This window comes from Pongo pygmaeus, chromosome 5, assembly GCF_028885625.2.
Source record: "Pongo pygmaeus isolate AG05252 chromosome 5, NHGRI_mPonPyg2-v2.0_pri, whole genome shotgun sequence".
NCBI lineage: Eukaryota > Metazoa > Chordata > Mammalia > Primates > Hominidae > Pongo > Pongo pygmaeus.
Window position 1 is genome coordinate 126,486,594 of NC_072378.2, and position 14,302 is coordinate 126,500,895.

At 37.1% G+C, this 14,302-nt stretch overlaps 1 pseudogene; it reads right to left on the reverse strand.

The window, feature by feature from the left end:
- Positions 1-375: 375 nt before the first annotated feature.
- On the reverse strand, positions 376-5,351 carry LOC129039114 (protein phosphatase 1 regulatory subunit 14B-like; annotated as a pseudogene).
- Between the last annotated feature and the right edge of the window lie 8,951 nt (positions 5,352-14,302).

Genomic DNA, 14,302 nt, shown 5'->3' on the forward strand with positions numbered 1-14,302 from the left:
TTCCATTTTCTGCAATAGTTTGAGAAGCACTGGTAGTAGTTCTTCTTTAGAACTAATTAAGCAATGAAGTTATCAGATCCTTGGTTTTTCTTTGATTCAAGACTTTTTATTATTTTTATTTTTATTTTTTAGCTGCACCAAAGGCATATCCTAGCTTTATTAAAGGTCCTGCGCCACAGAGTCAACGTAAAAACACAAAAAGTCTCATTGGTTTAATAACAATGAAGAACCCCAAAAATGGAAAACGAACGGGGCAGGGGAAAAGACCTGCTCATGGCACTGAGCCTGGCCACAGAGTCTGCTGGTATTGCTGTTGCTATGAGGTTGGGGGGACAGCGATTGTCCTGAGCCACCATTCACCTGGGTCAAGGACCCTCACTTCTTCTGGGGTGTGCTCAGCTTCTGCATGCCCCAGATCTTGTCCAGCAGGTCAGAGATGAAGGCCTCGGTGGGTTTGTAACAGTCAACCAGCAGCTCCTTGACCCTGGCAGCCTGGGCATCCTCACTCTCCATGTCCAGGAGTTCATCCACATCAATCTCCAGTTCTGGGATCTCCTTTTCCTGGCAGTTGGGGAGTTGTGTCAGCTGCTCCATGATCCACTCCTCCAGGTTGAGGCACCTTGTAGCTCCTTGTGGTAATACTTGACGGTGACCTTCCCTTGGTGCCTCACTGGGCCCTTATCGTCTGTGCCGCCAGGGCCTCCTCCTGTGGCCCTGGGGGGTGGGCTCTGAAAGTAAACACGTGGTCCTGAGCCACCATTGCCCCGCCCTGGGGCCAGGGCCACCGTCTGCCATGGCAGCTGCCAGGGCCATGTACGTGCATCAGTCCCCTCCCTGTGTCTGGATACCCCCTGCCTGGCTCCTGGTGGCTGGCTGGGGTTAGCCTGTTGGCTCTGCTCTGCGAGGCTCCACAGAGATTACAGTGGGGGTGCTGGGGGACAGCTGTAGCATGCGGAGCCCCCAGGTCTGCCCTGGCTGTGCCCCTGAATTTTTATTATAGAATCAATTTTCTCACTCTTTGGTCTGTTCGGATTTTCTATTTTTTTCATAATTTAATCTGAGTAGGTTGTAATCCAGGAACTTATCCATTTCTTCTATGTTATCAAATTTGTTGGAGTATAGTTGTTCAAAATAATTTCTTATGTGTCTTTGTATTTCTGTGGTATCAATTGTAATGTCTAATTTTTAATCTTTTTTTGAGTATTTTTTTCTCAGTCTAGTTAAAGTTTCTCAATTTTGTTTTTTTAAACAAACATTTCTTTTTGTTGATCTTTTTAAAAATTAAACTTTTAAGTTCAGGAGTACACATGCAGGTTTGTTACATAGATAAACGTGTCATGGGGATTTGTTGTACAGATTATTTTTCACCTAGGTATTAAGGCTAGTACTCAATAGCTATTTTTCCGGATCCTCTGCCTCCTCCCACCCTCCACCCTTCCATATGACCCGATGTGTGTTGTTCCCCTTGATGTGTCCATGTGTTCACATCATTTAGCTCCCACTTATAAGTGAGAACATGCAGTATTTGGTTTTCTGTTTCTGTGTTAGTTTACTAAGGATAATGGCCTCCAGCTCCATCTAGTTCCTGTAAAGGATATGATCTCATTTTTTTTATGGCTGCATAGTATTCCATGTTGTATATGTACCACATTTTAAAAAAATTGAGATGGAGTCTTACTTTATCACCCAGGCTGGAGTGCAGTGGCACAATCTCGACTCACTGCAACCTCTGTCTCCCGGGTTCAAGCAATTCTCCTGCCTCAGCCTCCTCAGTAGCTGGGATTACAGGCATGTGCCACCACGCCTGGATAATTTTTGCATTTTTAGTAGAGATGGGATTTTGCCATGTTGGCCAGGCTGGTCTTGAACTCCTGACCTTAGGTGATCTGCCTGCCTCAGCCTCCCAAAATGCTGGGATTATAGGCGTGAGCCACCACACCTGGCCTGCACCACATTTTCTTTATCCAGTCTACCATTGATGGGTATTATGTTGATGGCATATCTTTGCTATTGTGAATAGTGCTGCAGTGAACATATGTGTGCATGTGTCTTTATGATAGAATGATTTCTATTCCTTTGGGTATATTCTCAGTAAAGGTATTGTTGAAAGTGGGCTGTTGAAGTCCCCTACTATAATTGCATTTCAGTTTCTCTCTCCTTTTAGGTCTAAAAATATTTGCTTTATATATATGGGTGCTCCAGTTTGGGTGCATATATATTTACAATTGTTATATCATCTTGTTGAACTGATCTCCTTATCATTATAGAATAAGCTTTGTCTCTTTTTACTATATGCGACTGATATTCTATTTTATCATATATAAATATGACTATTCCTTCTTTCTTTTAATTTGTGTTTGTATGGGATCTTTTTCCACCCCTTTATTTTTAGTCTGTTTGTCTTTACTGCTAAGGTGAGTCTCTTGCAGGCAGAATATAGTTGGGTCTAGTTTTTTTTATTCATGCATCTACTCTATATTTTTTAATTGAAGAACTTAAACTATTTACATTAAAGATTATTGTTAGATAAGAACTTACTCCTGCCATTTTGTTAATTGTTTTATTGTTGTTTAATAGATTCTTTACTCCCACTTTTTCTTTTGTTGTATACCTTTGTGGTTTGGTGTGAAGCTTTTTTCCTTCCTCTTTCTTGTTTGTGTATTTGCTATAATTGCTTTCTTTGTGGTTATCATTGGGCTAACATAAAGAGTCTTGCCAAAATAGACTATTTTAAGCTGATAGCAACTTAACTTTGGTCACATAAAAATACTCTGGACATTTTCCTCCTTTCAATTTAAATTTTAATTGCCTGATTTTTTCTTCTCTATTATATGTTCCCTAGCCACTAATTGTAATTGTTGTTGTTGTTGACCACTTTTACTTCAAACCTTTGTATTAGAGAATTGAGAGATTTATATAGCACCATTATATCACTGTGATATTCTGAGTTTGATTTATGAATTGATTGCTACTGGTGAGCTTTATACCTTCACCTGTTTTCATGGTAGTAATTATTGTCCTTCCGTTTTCAGTTGTAGCACTCCCTTAAGCATTTCTTGTAGGGTTAGTCTAATGGTGATGAGTTCTCTCAGGCTTTGTTTTTCTGTAAAGGTCTTTATTTCTCTTTCATTTCTGAATAGTTGTGTTGGATATAGTATTCTTGGCTGAAAGAATTTATTTGTTAAACTCTCTTTTAATATATCATTCACTCTCTTGGCCTGCAAGTTTTCTGCTAAGAAATCTGCTAATAGTCTCATGGAGATCCCCTTCTATATCACTTGATGCTTTTCCCTTGCAGCTTTTAGAATTATCTCTTTGTCTTTGACTTTCGACAGTTTGATTATAATATGCCTCGGAGAGGATTTTTTGGAAGTTGAATCTAATTGAGGAGCTTTGAGCTTCTAGAATCTGGATATTCGTATATCTTCCAACATGTGGGAAGTTTTCAGCTATTATTTCATTAAATAGGTTTTCTGTGACTTCCTTTATTTCTTCTCTCTCTAAAACTACTATAATGAGAAAGTTTGTGTGATTAAGGGTATCCCATAAGCCCCATAGGCTTTTTAAATTCTCTTCTATTCTTATTTTATGTTGTCCCCTCTGAGTTATTTCAAATGATCTGTTGAAGTTCAGAAATTCTTTATTCTGTTTAGTCTGTTGCTAAAGCTCTCAATTGTAGTTTTTATTTCATTAACTGATTTTTTTCAGCTCTGATGTTTCTGTTTGGTTCTTTTTTCATGTAATATCTTATCTCTTTGTTAAACTTCTCATTCAGATAATGAATTGCTTTTCTGATTGCATTGAAATATTTGTATTCTCTTGTATCTCACTGAGTTTTATTAAGATCATTAATTTGAAAATTTTCAGGCATTTTGTTAATATCCTTTTTTTGTAGTCTGCTACTAAGAATTTACTGTGTTTATTTGTTTTGGGGGGGTGTCATGCTTCCTTGGTTCTTCATATTTCTTATGTCCCTACATTGATCTGTGTATCTAGTAGAATAGTTTCTTTTTCCAATTTGTGAATTAATTGTCCTAGGGATAGACTTCTTCCTGTAGATTCTTTCTAGAGTTTTAGTGAGATACGGTGCATTGACTTTGGTTTTGGGTGAGTCAGTAACATGGTCTCCATGAAGTTTCTTCAGCTGTAATCACTGTCAGTGATTTCTGTGATTGCCTTAGTGGTCTAGGCTGCATGAGTTTATGATGGTGTTGGTGTAGTTTTGCTGTAGGTGGGAGTGCTGAGCTGGTTGTTGGGTTGGCTATGTGTAGGCACAACGGGCCAAGAGGCTGTGTCAGGCTTTCCAGGGAGGTGGAGTCCATTACTGGGATAGCTGTGAGACTGAGCTGAGCCATGTGTAGACACGGCAAGGCTGGGAGGTCCTACAGCAGTCTGTCTAGGGGTGGGCCACTCTCAGGCCAGCTGTCATGCCAGGCTCGGGTTTGTGTGAGTACAGTAAGGTGGGAAGTCCTGTGGCTATCTGCCTGTAGAGGCAGCATTGCTGCAGGACCAGCTTTTGGGTTAAGTGAAGGTTCATGATGGTGTAGTGGAACCTGGAAGTTTTGCAGCAGTCTGTGTGCAAGGATAGCTCTTCCACCATACCAGCTGTCAGGCCAAGAATGGATTCAGTGTGAGTGTAGTGGAGCTGAGGGCTTGCAACAGCCTGTCAGAGAAGCAGAGCTGCTGCAGAACTAGCAGTCAGGTTAGGTGTGGGTGCACACAAACTTGCCGTCCAGCCAGGTGTACAACATGAGTTTATGTGGGCTGGGCATTGAGCTAGCTGCATGGTAGTATTCTTACTGCACAGGTATACCTGTTCCCTTAGGGGTGATGTGCTGTATGGACTTGAGCACCAGAGTCTTGGTTGTTCATATGGTCTAGAATCCAGGTAGCCATGGTTGTGGTGCTATAGGCACCCATGTGAATGTGACAGAATGATCATGGAGCCTCAGGGATGGTGAGAGTCCATTGCTATAACCTCCCAGGACAGGACACACTCTAGCCACTCTAGCAGTTACCCATCCTTAACAGCCTAGGGGCTCAGTGTAGGCTCCTACTCTGCAGCAGTGTACTTGTGTGAAATTTTGGATACTCTTCAAATTGGATTTAGGGCCTGTGAGGACTGGGGGATTCTTCTGTAGCAAGGATTGCTGCCATTTGTGGCAGCAATAGGGACTGCTGGGGATATCCAACTTACATTTTCCCTGTAAGAAGTTACCCTGACTGCAAGCCAGTCCTGGTGAAGGAGACAGTGTGGCAGAGGCAGAATGCCTCACTTCCTTCCCTATGGTTCTATCCTGGGCTTCTGTGCTCCACAGGGATTTTGCTATTTCCCTGGTGCTTTTCAGCATACTTCCTAAGTCTCTCTAGTCAAAACATTTTTATTTATTTGTTGTTTTGGTCTGTTTTTCTTGGTGGGAGGTGTCAGGTAACTCTAACATTACTCCTCCCATTTCATTTTTGATTTACATAGAGTTGTTACAATGTCCTAACTGCTATTTATCCTCTTCCTATTCTCTTCAGTGTTAAAGGTTTATCCTTTAGTATCATTTTATTGGGGTCTCTAGGGGGAGAAAAGAATTATGTTCAGCTCAGTTGCCATCTCAAACCAGAACTTCTTTTTCACTTTTTCCAACTTTAAATTAAAAGGAATTATCTGCTCTTGGGTTTCCATATAGATTATGAAACATTTACTTATTAAACATGCTAATTATTTTGGGGGGAAAATAGTGAATTATAGTTCCATGTCATATGCATCTGCCATAGAATTAGGTGATCTCCATCGCTGTCTAAAACTTGTATGTCTTTAAATATTGGTAATTGGCAAATATATAAATATATCACTAAACTCTTCTTTATCCTCTTGTGACTGTAATTTAATTTATTAAAATATTACAACACAAAAATCTCCACAAAAACGTGCAAAATGACAAATGTGTAATATCTTAATGCTATGCGGATCCAGATGTATCTAAGACACAAAGAGCTAATGAGAGGTAATAAACATTTATCTCCAGTTAAAGGGCTAATATTGGACAAAACTTAGAAGGTTCAATTCAGATAAGCATTCAAGTGCTTGGCTGCTGATCCCAAACTTTATCTGAACCCTCTGAACCTCTCAAGTCTTGAAAACTGGGCTGGACATCTCGTGAGAACAACTTCATCTGGGGTATTTGGGTATGTTTGCTTCCAGCTGGAACCCAAAACTGCAGAGAGAGGCACAAATGAAGAAAAATTGAGGGAAACTCTGAAGTTCCTTGAACCTCAGAAAGAGACTTTGATTAAATTTGGAGGAAAGGTTAGAGATTAAGAGCAGTTTCTATTTTAGCTGGCTGCGTTCATCTACCTTTAAAAATTATATTTTAATCTTCCAAATGAGAGGTCATTAATATTAGTTTGTTTTCGGTTGGGCAATATGGTGAAACATTCTGTAAAACAGTGAATTTCTTCTTGTTTTACATGTCTCAAGTAAGAATTTGACAGCAGATAATTGCTCCAGAACGGCAGAGTGCATATTACTGATCATTAACACATGCCTAGGTGTGGTTTTAGGCACCAAACCAAATGGAGCCTCATGTCAAGTTAAAGGAACACTGTTAAGATATAGTCCATTGTAAGCATGGAGAGTAAACAGGACTAAACTACTTTCTATTGTATTTTCTTTATCAATTCTGTGAAGAGAACATATATTCAAAATATATTTTATTTATTTTTTCTTTCTTTTTTTCATTTTTATTTCACTTTAAATATACCAATTATACTTGAAGAATCATGGTCATAAAAATATGTATATATAGAAAACTGATATTTGTTAATTGCCTGCTGTGTACTAACTATATGTATATAATCTCACAGCAACTCTAAGAGGTAAATATTATTCTACAGATTTCACAAGGACTGAGGTTCAGAGAAGGTTATTTATTTGCTTAAGCTTGCACAGTTAGTGTGATGGCTAATTTTATGTGTCAACTTAGCTGGGCCATGGAGCACAGATATTTGGTCAAGCATTGTTTTGAATATTTCTGTGAAATTTACTTTTAAATCAATAGATATTGAGTAAAACAGATTGCTCTCTATATTGTGAGTGGGTCTCCACCAATCAGTCGGAAGTCCCGAAGAGAACAAAACCCTAACCATCCCTAAGCAAGAGGGAATTCTCCCAGCAGACTGCATTTGGACTTTCTCTGCAACACTGGATCTTCTTGGTTCTACAGCAGAATTGCCTTTGGTCTTAAACTGCAACTCTTTCCTATATCTCTTGCCTGCCTGCCTCCTTGGTGATTTTGGATTCATCAAGCCCCCATAGTCATATAATCACATTCTTTTAAATAAATCTCTTTCTATATATATGTGCATGTATCCTATTGGCTCATGTTCCTCTGGAGAACATAGATGAATACAGCTAGTAAATGGGAAAGTCAAGGTTCAGATCTAGTTCTGTTGATTTCAGAGCACTATGCCAAATTTCATTTTATATAAACACTTCTTTCATATTGGCTTGCTGAGTTGTAATTCAATTTGTTACTATATATTCACATTTATGTTCATATACACACATGCACACCTGTATACATGTTAATGTATAGTATTGAGTGTGGCTTTGTTTACACATGAATAAGACACAATTTCAGGTTTTGCTATGAAACTCTAAAGAGAATAATGAATTTTAACCTCAACATGTAATCTTGTGAAGACAGACTCACTTCACCATATTTACTACTGTATAATCATAATATTTACCTCCTATAGTATTATTATTGCTGTATATATCCCTAAAATCTGCTGAAATTCTAATAACTGATGACATTTTTATAAATTACCCCAAAGTTTTGGTTTTACTGAAGATACTTTTCTAATTTTTACTGTTAAAATAATCGTAATTCTATTTAATTATTCAGCTTTCATTTACTCATGACTGACTAGCAACTGAAACATCTAAAACAAAATAACTATAGAAAACTATAAAATGAAACAACAGTAGCATTGTATTTAAATTCTTCATGTAAACTTTTACCATATTAATTTATAGTTTTTTTAAGCTTATAGCTTTTACCTTTTTAATGTATAACGTTACCTGGTATATTTAATCTTCTATTTCTTTCTAACAGCAGCTACTTGCTCATTTGGACAAAAAATGGACCAGGCTTCCAATGATTAATTAACACATGTACAGTGATTCCTACTGAGAGTCAGGAAACTTGATCTTAGCATCAATAATATTCATCTCTGTATGCTAGTTGTGAAAAAAGAATTATGTTCTGAAGACATTATATTTATCATTCTTCTTCAAGCCATATAAGCAAGATATAACTTTGTACATATTAAGGTCAAAAGAAACATATGTCTATAATTTATTGGAGTTGTCTGTAAAGGTGATCTGTCATCCATGTTCCTATAAACCCTTGGGTAAGGGAGGAACAGAGTCTATGAAATTCAGGATTATGAGCCATCTTTTTTAAACAAAATTCTTTACTGATGAAACATAGCTCACAATCAAAATTTTACCCTTGAAAATGATTGTAAATTATTCAGTTACATTCCTTTATTTTGTAGATGGAGAAACTGTGGCCCAGGTAAGTTAAATGACCAACCCTGATGACTCAGCTGGACTAAAACAAGTTTGCCTGATTTCTAGTGCATGTTATATCTTCCCTTGAACATGTGACTTTCCTTATGAAAATAGTCCTAAGAAATTCCAAAATATATTTCTATATTACTTGAGCCACTTAGAATGTGAAGAGTGAACTTTTAATATATGACTAAATCACTTATTAGCATGTTCCTATTCAGCATCAGAGTTTTCTATGGTAACCACTTGTGTGTGCTAATTTTAAGGCTTTAGTGTTCAACAGCTAAATGAAGCTACTGGCAGCTTTTTTGGTGTGTTTTTAAGCATTTTAAGGTATTATGAACTAGGACATCCCAGAAATTCTCTCTTTCTTTGTTTGATGTAAACCTGCCTTATTTAGTTCTTCTTTTAGGTGTGAATCTCTTAATATGGGACTGCCCTCTGCATTGGGGTTCCTTTTTATAAAAGCTATCCATCTTTTTCTTTTTGTCTTCTAAGTGATAACACAAATGAGGTGCAGAACCTCCTCCTCTCATGTTTTGTTATTATTCTAAACTGCAAGTCAATATCGTCTGGAACATAATCAAATTTTATTTTCATTGCCATAATAATCAACTGTTTCCAGGGATTTCAACATTTTTTCCTGGCTTCACCCTATTGCTAAAAGGGAATTGTTCTTTTACAATGACTTCCTGTCGTGCTTAATCACAGTTTTTTATAGTGTGAGATTCATAAAAGGACAGGAAGACAGTTAAACATTATAGAATTTCCTCATTTGTTCTCTTCCTCCTTAACCTGTAAAGATAGAAGAAAATCATGAATATGTTTGATAAAATGTACTGACAATAAGAGTGACGTGAAAAATCTCATTATTATTATTACTTTTTATTATGACAAAATTTTATTGCATATTTTGGTTTAGGCGCTGTTTCCACATGGGTCTGCCCATTGCTAGTGTGGAACTCTAGAAGGAATATGGTCTTTGGAAATGAATTTTAAGTTTGCCACAAACCAGCTGTGTGAGCTTGGGTAAGTCACTTACCTAGTCAAGGTCACAGTTTCTTAATTTATAAAAATGTAGGCAATAATGCTTTTATTTCATGGTCATTGTTAAGTATTAAATGATTTAATGTACATGTGATATAATGATATAATGAAAGGGTTTAGGTATGATGAGCCTGGCACATTGCAGGACTCTGTAAGTATTAATTTCATTTTCATTTTAATCTTTACTGCTGCCTTTAATTTTAGGATTTATGACTCTGGTCCAATATGGGCCACCCACCTGAAGGCGTTCTAGTCAATCTCTCATAGTCTTTGTACACTGACAGGTGGAAGCTATTAGGGCCAAATTGTATGCTTGAAAATGAATAAGTTTATGCTTATTGTCCCTAATTAATTTCTTCTTCCATTAAATTATTACAATGCTTAAGATTAATTAATTTACTGTGCTAAATTTACCATAGTGAAAGAATTCTGTGATTGCTACAACAGGAAAGCTCTCTAGTGAGGTTAGAAGATGGTTAGGCAGTTTTGTTTGCTTAAGAAAAATGAGCAAGAAAATTTTGCATAATGCCTTTTGGAGCAGTCTTATTCTTCATAATTGCCTGAGATATTTCAAGGTGCTTTGCTATAAATCTGAAGACTTAAAAACATTGTTTTACAGTCTGGCCCACGAAGAATAATGACCTCTCCTGTTCTTTGTTTTTCTGGGTGATTAAGGGTTTCCTGACTGGCCCCAGGCCATCTGCCATGACTATTTTTTTTTTCTTCAGATTTAGAACCATAATGTCAAAAATAATCTCTTACTCTGAGAGATTTTGCTAGCCCCAGAAGATAGAAAGTGTTTGCTGCGTGTGCTCCAACACCGCATGAAAAATTGCAAATGATGGTTCTTGTTGATTTTATAAAGCAGTCCCATCATTTATGCTCCTTAAACTAAATTAGGTGTAAATTATTTCAAGGAGGCCAAAGTTTTTCCCTGTGTTCCTATGAGGATAATTTCACAAATACACAGCACGTCCCTTCAACCACAGATTTTGGGCAAAGAGAAGGAAACAAGAAGAAGGAGAAGAAGAGAGCTATGGCCTGGGGCCAGTGCACACTCTCCACAGGGGGTTTCCAGCATGTGGGTGATTTCTAACCAAGCTGACATAAATCAGACTGTGCAGAGCAATGACATTCTGATCACTGTGCTGGGAGACACCTGGATAGTGTTACACTTCCCTCATTAGGAGGTACTGGAGTTGAGCTGGGGAGGTGAACTTTTAGCTGTATCAAAATAACAGTGTGGGAGCAAAGAAGATGCTGGGATGAGGGGGCGTACCAGTAATAACCCAACCTTTACAGACAGGTTGTGTGAGGCGTTCTGAACTCTCATCTTTGGAAATAATTTATTTACAAACTGAACTCAGTAAAATCAAGAAGAATTTGTTCCATGAATGCCATTGTTTAAATCTTCTGGCTGAGACTTGAGCCTCTTTCTTTCTCAGCTGGGACATTCTGCTGCAGTGGCCTACACTCCCAAACCTTGTTAAAACTGAGCTCATAATGTGTGATAGACATGTTTGTTAGTGTTCTGGAACATTTTATTCCATCCAAGTTACTTATTAATTACAGCTATTAATTTTTAATAAAAATTAGATGTTAAAATTGGATGTTAAAACACAAAATTGGGTGTATAGGTAAAAAAATACAAACCTGTCTAAACCAAACACAAATTTTAAATATAGCAAAGAACATAGAGAAGAAAAGACTATGGTAAGTACAACATAATAAATTAATTATAGAATAATATGATAGAATTGATACCAAACATATTAGTCATATAAAAATATGACTGGGTTTAAATCACCTATTAAAGAAAAAAATATTTTCAAATTGGCTGATAAAGCAAAATACACCTCTATACTGTATAAAAAAGACATACCAAATACACACAGAAATTTTAAAAAGATAGAACTAAATATATGGGCAAAGAGATACCAGTCAAGTGGAAAAAATAAAAATCAGGGGGTTAAATCTTGATATCAGATAAAGTAGAATTAAACAAAACTACATACTGTATGCACTTACCTTTAGCCCAGCAATCCCACCTCTGATCATTTATTCTGAAGGTACACTTCCAACCATACAAAATTACATATGCACAAGATTATTCATTATAGCACTGTTTATAATTGCAAATAGTTATAAATGTCTAAACACAGGAAATTGGTTGAAAAACTTTACATATACACAGTGGAATACAATACAGTTGTCAAATAAGAATGAAGAGAAGCTTTATGAAGTGATAGGAAGTTATTTCTATAATGTGTTTTAAGAGAAAAAACCAAAGTATTAATCTCCAGAGTAAGCTACCTATTATATAAGAAAGATGGAGGAATAAGGAAACAGATATGTATCTGCTGACTTTTTCAGAAAGAAACATAAGGATAAGTCAGAAAACGTTGAAACTGGCAACCTGTAAGAGAGGGAGTGGTGGAAGGGATGGGGAGGGAAGAACACTTCTCTGAGTATACCTTTGTGTACACCTTTGTCATTTGGAAGCATGTCAGTATTCTACATATTCAAAATGGAAGTAAAATAAAAAAAGATAGGGAAAATACCTGGAATGGATACAAGCAGTATTTCAAATAAATAATTGTATCTGAGATACATGGCATAACCACACCAAAAGGGGAAAAAGAACTAATCCAGATAATTTGAGCACAGTACTTGGCCCTGTATCTTACATTCTTTTAGTAGGTTTCTTTTTTTTCTAGTTACATGGGTGTAGAAATTCTGAAACCCTGTTTGTTTTTATTACAGAATTAGACAAAATTGAGTAAACGTATTGATGGTGTTGAGAGCCAGGGTACTCCCAGAAGGGAGATGCAAATATAGAATAAGGATGGTGAAGCCATCACTGGCCATCAGAGAAATGCAAATCAAAACCACAATGAGATACCATCTCACACCAGTTAGAATGGCAATCATTAAAAAGTCAGGAAACAACAGGTGCTGGAGAGGATGTGGAGAAATAGGAACACTTTTACACTGTTGGTGGGACTGTAAACTAGTTCAACCCTTGTGGAAGTCAGTGTGGCGATTCCTCAGGGATCTAGAACTAGAAATTCCATTTGACCCAGCCATCCCATTACTGGGTATATACCCAAAGGACTATAAATCATGCTGCTATAAAGACACATGCACACATATGTTTATTGCGGCATTATTCACAATAGCAAAGACTTGGAACCAACCCAAATGTCCAACAATGATAGACTGGATTAAGAAAATATGGCACATATACACCCTGGAATACTATGCAGCCATAAAAAATGATGAGTTCACGTCCTTTGTAGGGACATGGATGAAATTGGAAATAATCATTCTCAGTAAACTATCGCAAGAACAAAAAACCAAACACCGCATATTCTCACTCATAGGTGGGAATTGAACAATGAGAACACATGGACACAGGAAGGGGAACATCATACTTCGGGGACTGTTGTGGGGTGGGGGGAGGGGGGAGGGATAGCATTGGGAGATATACCTAATGCTAGATGACGAGTTGGTGGGTGCAGCGCACCAGCATGGCCCATGTATACATATGTAACTTACCTGCACGTTGCGCACATGTACCATAGAGCCTAAAGTATAATAATAATAATAATAATAATAATAATAATAAAGAATAAGGATGGTGAAGAACCTTGTGAGTTTGGATTAAAATTGGTGGTAACAAAATGACTTCAGGGTTTCTAACGAAACATAATATCTAAATGTAATACATAATCCTAGACTGGACCCTAGAATGAAGAGAAAAAGTATATTATAAATGATGTTGTTGGAACAGTTGGTATAATGGCAATATGCACTATAGATTTAAAAAAAATTAGATAAAAGTATTGTATCAATGTTACACTTATTGCATTTGATAATTATATTGTAGTTATATAAGCAAATATTCTTGTTCTTAGGCAATACATGCTGAGGAATTAAGAAGCAAAACTTTCAGAGAAAGAATAATAAAATACATTTTGCAAAATGTTAAAAAAATTGGATAAAGAATATAAGAAGGCTCCCTGGACTATTTTTTAAACATTTCTGTAGGTTTAAAATTATTTCAAAATAATAAGTCAAAAAGTTATGTATCACATTCTGAATTGTTCCTTGTTACCTTGCTTGTCTGTATCATTATGTTGTAATTTTCCCATGTTTTTCCACCTTTTTACCCTTTCTATGATTTTGTGAATACTTGGAAAGCACATCATGTGTTCTTACTCTTCAGAGTTTGCTATTTTCTGATTATTTTGGTCACATTTTGCTGATTTAATTTGGTGTAAATATAAAGCAAGTATTTGTGAAGTATAATCTCTTAATTGGCCCCAAACATGTTCTCATCACACACATTTTTCACGAGAGAGAGTGAAATCTTGCTCCATAGAAAGTGAATCACAGCTGGGTGTGGTGGCTTACACCTGTAATCAAAGCACTTTGGGAGGCTGAGGCAGGCAGATCACTTTAGGCCAGGAGTTCGAGACCAGACTGGCCAACATGGTGAAATCCCATCTCTACTAAAAATACAAAAATTAGCTGCATGTGGTGGCGTGTACCTGTAATCCCAGCTACTCAGGACGCTGAGGCAGGAAAATCGCTTGAACCTGGGAGGTGGAGGTTGCAGTGAGCCGAAATGGTGCCACTGCACTGCAGCGTGGACAACAGAGCAATACTCCATCTCAAAAAGAA